This window comes from Cyclopterus lumpus, chromosome 3, assembly GCF_009769545.1.
Source record: "Cyclopterus lumpus isolate fCycLum1 chromosome 3, fCycLum1.pri, whole genome shotgun sequence".
Lineage (NCBI taxonomy): Eukaryota > Metazoa > Chordata > Actinopteri > Perciformes > Cyclopteridae > Cyclopterus > Cyclopterus lumpus.
In genome coordinates this window covers 19,992,692-19,998,691 of record NC_046968.1, presented here as the reverse complement: position 1 = coordinate 19,998,691, position 6,000 = coordinate 19,992,692, and positions in this window count along the sequence as shown.

Here is a 6,000-nt window from a genome sequence, read left to right as displayed (position 1 = left end):
TTTCTCAATAGTCAAGTTAGCCATGATAACCGCCAAACTGTCTTCTTGGATAATATTTCATACGGGCTCTGCTCTCAAATCCATCATACATCTGCCTCCATGAATCCATCATATTCTCACTCTGTATTGTAGCTGCTTCACTCTGTGTGTTTTACCTCCAATTCTTTCAATTAAGTGTTGCATTTGTGCAGATCTTAGTCTTAAGTCCCATTGGTTACCGAATTTTCTCAGAAGTGTAAAATAACACATAATCAAGAGCATACGGTCATAATCTCAAGATGCAATTGTCATTATATTATGTCATGAGTGACACAAAAACACTGAGACTTTGGTTGATCCCACGCACAGTCACACACACTGATGCCTGTGGTATTATTCACACATATAAACAAGATGTACATGATGATGATATAAAGAAGAAGGCAGGGAATGCAAGAGGATTTGTCTCAGTTAATGATGTTAAACTTGTAGACATAGATTTGAAAAGGGTGTTTGTGTGTGCGCGTGTGTGTGTGCGTGTGTGTGTGTGTGTGTGTGTGTGTGTTTGAGAGAGGAGTATGATATCCACAGAATAAATCAATACAGAATGAGGAAGGAGGAAAAAGTGTGTGTTGTCCTGTTTGGGTTGTTCATTAGGCTCATGTCTCCTATTGAAAGCTGAGAGTATCACAGTGTGTGTTATGCAGAGTGTGTGGTCTGAAAGATGGTATGGTACTCTAGAAATCTGGGTAGGGGTTTCCCAGGACATTTAAATGTAGAAATGATCTTTAGCTCCATTGTAGACTAATAAAAAAGATCTGTGGTGAGATTGAAACTAGACTAAGAGTATATAGCCATGCTAGTTGATTTGATTTTAGTTTTTATTTTTAGATGAAGGATTTATCATCTGGGGACCACAAATGTCCGTACATCTTATTTGGGTTATATCCCTGAAATGATGAAATATTGTTTCACTGATAAATCAACCCCGCCTTACGTTAATATAATTTGTTTTATCAGTTCTGGGAAATGTAATTGGATCATGTTCAGAGGCATGTTCTTTTTCGAGTAAAGGAAATATATTTTGATACAAAATGTTGGGATTTGTGGTTACAGTTAGACAACAAAATAACTTTTGGTTAAGAAAACATTGTCTCATTGTCTTGATTTAAATGCCATACATGTCCTGTCTCATGCCTCAAGTAAAACACTTGACTTTTTCAGTATTAAACCAAGACCATCATGATCAGTATCATCAAACATCCATAGAACAGTTTGATAATGTTGAAGTTGCTATGAGTTATTTTAGGGAGAACAGATATTTATGATGAAGATTTTTCAGAGGTGCTCAGGATCAACATGGTTTGACTGCCACTAACAGACAATTCTCTATCAAAAAATCTACAGACTATATGACAGTCGATTAAACTAAAAGATTAAATACAAAAAAAGTTAATTTTATTTTGACAAACAGTAGGCTGTGTCATTATATAATGCAGCAGATAACACAAATATTAATTAATATATTAATTAATTCAATAGAGATAGCCTATTATAAGAGTATTGCCATATGCTTCCCATATTCTTACAGTACACTTACCCCTGTTTATAATAAATCAATAAACCGGTCATAACATCAGCTCTGTGTTACTGCACCGCGTTGTTCATGCAGATTACTGACACCCAGTCTCTCTCTGTGCCACAGAGCTGTCCCACTCAGAGCACACAGGCAAAGGACTTTGCAAAAGTTTGGATACTGCACTCAAGACTTAAGACACAGATGTGGTTGTAATTGTTTATTGAGAACATAATTTTAGATACATTATATACATTCTTTAATTTAAATCCCCTGACATAATTTCACTGGCTGCCAATTCTCTAAATGGGCTCTTTATTCTGTCATTAAAGATAGCAAGGTTGTTTTTAGTCCCTTCACATTAATTCTTCTGATGGATTTTGACTTACTATAATTTAATGTTTCAGTTAATCTACATGTACATGTACATGTATCTCTAACACTGCTTTTTTTGCCCCCAAAAATCCAATTGTTTTCACCTGTGACAACATTAACATCCTTTTTTTTATTGTTTAGTAGAATTGTTTGGAATTTGTCTGCCACATGAAAACAGCAAGGGGCTACCAAGCACTTATAGTAAATGTTTAGATAAGGTTGGATTTAAATTGCTTTCAATACAGTCACTATTGCCAAATTTAGCTGTAAAGATTAACACACGTGGCACACTGGCGCTGCTTTAGTCCATAACTGTTTCCTGTGGCTAATTACAGAGTGTAAATAATAACATATTTTAAATTCTATATTAAATGGACTGTCATGAAACATACGGTCTATAGGCAAACACCCAAGCTGCTACACAGCAAGCCCCTTAACACTGGCCTGTTGAGATATTTTAGACCGAGCGGGGTGAGAGATGAGGGTTGAGGTAGTGGTGTATGGGGGTTGAGCTGCCTCCCTCAGGAGACTGTGACGCCGAAACAAATTCGATAACCTAACCTCGTTACCCTCAAGTCGCTTGGCACTGGCCTCCATAATAACCCTCTTCCATTCAAAACAATAGCTTAAGCAGACAGGCAAGACAGGTTGTGCATAATATAGACACTGATGTGCACACATGTTCACACACTGAAAGCCACAAGTGCACGCACACACACACACACACACACCACACATACACACGCACACACACACACACACGCACAGGGAGTATAATGAATGAGTGGTTGTGAATGGACGGCTGTGTGCACTTAGCTCCGGGTGCAGCCAGCCTCGGCCATAAAATGATGAATTGACAGCAGCTTGTAGCAGAGCCTGACAGGCCCTGGATCACAGGAGAGGAGAATAGTACCGTGCGGTGCAGGAGAGCTGAGGAGAGAAGATGGTTGTGGGGAGCGATTTAGAAGAGAGGCGAGAGGGAGGACTGTGGGGAAGGTGATGAAGCATGCAGCTCAGGTTTCCTGTCTCTGATGTAAGGCCAGCCTGGATCGATGGCTCCGCTGGGGCCCGGCCAGCACAATCCAACCAGCCTGCTCTCTACAACTCTCCACTCACCCTCCCTTTGTCTCTATCCTTATCTCCTTTTCTTTTTCTCTCGCTGCTGTCATCTGTCATCCTCTCCACTACTCTTTCCATCTCTAACTCTGTGGTATCAGTCATGATGAAGGCCAAGCAGCTTAATGGCAACAACTGTACTCCGCCATGTTAGCAATAAACCATCTATTCTTGCCCTTTTCACTCGTGTAACTTCACCCTCACTGCAACACATTTCTGTCTTTATGCTTGACATATGTGAGGTTAGAAGCTCAGTGTAGGTGAATAAATTAGAGTTTGACTGATCAAGTAAAGTCTGTGCAAATATAGTTAGTAGTTAAGTAAAAGTGCATTGAAATACTGTAAACATTTCATTACAGTGTGTCACGGTTAATTAAATGTAGTACATTAATACCATAATTGCATATAAATTAACATAATTGCATATCAGGTAATTGTTCTTTCTGTGGTAATTACAGTTCTCGCTTAAAGTCCTTGTAATTCTAATATAAATATAAATACTTCAAATAGTCACGATCTCATGATCTCACTGCCAAAAAAAAGCTAATTTGCTCATTTTATCTGTATAATAAGGTACTATGAATTAATTGTAATGCTTACAGTAAACGCATACACAATGACTCAAGTGTAGTTGATCTAGGGATGGTGGCATTAATATAAACGTTGTAAAATCTTTTTCAATTAATTATTTACTCGTAATCCATCTAGCTGGATGGTTTAAAATCCAGACCTATGTTAGTTAAATATTTTGCTGTCATATTAATCAGAATGATCAGTTTTAACATTGTGAATAGCTTTTTTGGTGTTTTCCTGTAGCTCTTTTCTATCTGAGCAGTGTATCTCTCATGTCATTGCATAAATGAACAACAAAATAACCAGTAGAAGCCGTTTTTTTAACTGGACGCTCTGCTGTAACACTAGCAGAATTATGGCAGACAGAAGAGAATCTACAGGGTTAAAATAAAAGTAGCAACACTTGGGCTGCTTGTGTGACTGGCTGCCATTTGTATTGAGACAAATGGCTTTTTAATAGCCTTCAGGGATTGATACTAATCTAAGGAGGCTGGTCTGGCTCTTTTTCTCAGTGTAGAATAAAAGACCAGATTGGGTGGCAACTGGTGCAGGCAGCCCACCAATGTAGGTCTTCAAAATGCCACCCAAACAGAATCCACTTGTAAAAGGTAGCACAAATTAGGTAAAACAAGGTGTGTTAATTCATAGTGTTGTAAAATAATACAGTAGGTTTCAGCAGAAGTCCAAGCATTTCAAACTACTGACCCACATTATTCCTGCAAAAAAATAAATTCCATATTTAAATGTGCACTGCACTATATAAATGCTGTAAATATAATTCAGCATATAATTAGGACAGAGGGCTGTGCACGTTCTCCTGAAAAACCATAACAAAAGATTCCATTTCAGTGTAGATTTTCTGTGTATAGCGACAACAGCCATGGTGCTGAAGGAGCCCTGTCCCTCCTTGTCCTCATTAAGTCCTGTTGTAGCCCGCTAGCAGACATGAGACTGAGGAAGCTATTGTTAGGTGGTTGAGTCTGGAGTTGTCATGGAAAAACTCTAGTCTCATCTGTCAACAGGAGGATAAGTGTTTCAAAACTAAACACACGCTGCTCAGACAGCTAGCCTCCATAACACCTTTAACATATATACATGCTTGTCTCAAATGTTGTTTAAATGGTTGCAAGATGAAATAAAAATGCACTTGAACCTTTAATATCCGCTTGTTATAAATGGGTATGGACAGCAAGAGTCAGTGTTTTCTCACCGTTTCTTTAAAAATGGACAATAAAACAATCAAGTTATTTAATGTAATATCTCCCCACTTGGCTTTATTTATTGCTCTTTACTGTGTCTTCAATTTGAGGTTAGTAATATATTTTTAGGCTAATGAGCTGTAACAATTGTCCATTAGTGCCCTGTAAATTGATACAATACTGGAAAATGAAGACCGAGTAAGACAAGTATCTGAGCAATCTTGGTTTTGGCAGAGGAGATGGTCTTTAAACACAATTCAGTTATAGTATTTAAGATGTAACATTTTGGCAATTGTTTAAAGAAACAAACTTGAATACCTATATTTCATTAAAAAAAATGTATGTAAGTCCACCCTCATAGAGCATCAATGTACAATATTTGAATCGGTCTAACAAGACACATCCCCAGATATCACTCACAATGGATATGAGTGATGTCATATTTACATGAAATATTTTGTAATTTAATAATATAATTAACTGTAATTTCTACATGTAATGTTTTTGCTAGAGTCGCATATTTATATATATATATATATATATATATATATATATATAAGATTTTCTAAAATTCAAAGCAGCGAGAAAATCAAAATTCTCTAATCTTAACGGTGCTTAAGGAGATGCAACGTGTAGATATGCGGTTTCCTCCCGCAGCAGAGATGATATGAGCCTTGGCAAAGGGCAGCACGACGAGATGGCCTATCTCTTACCATTTGTGTGGGTGGAGGGCTTCTTGTCATGGCCTTATCTAAACCTATCTGACACCTAACATAACCATAGCCGACACGTCAGTGCTGATTGCACATGAGAGAGCAGAACTCATCTCGCAGGGAGATCCACTCCCTTGTGTTTGTGGTCTGCCTTCATTTCTTCACAAATACACAGCGAAGTGCCCGTCTGCGCCGGCTTGCTCTGGCTCCATAAATATTTCACCCCCCAAAAAAAAGCCTTGAATGAAACTCCAGCAAATAATTCATACCATCTGCTGTCGAACACGTCCTGGATCCAAGAATACAGGGTGGGTTGGTATCGGCAAGAAGACTTACTGGAAGGACAGGAACATATTGAGGGATATATTGTGTGGTCTGTGTGTGCTGCCTCATGTGCTTTCATGCGGTTATGCTCCGGATACAAACCAAAGGCTGGAGGCGATTTACAAAAACCAAGGAGCTGTGTGAA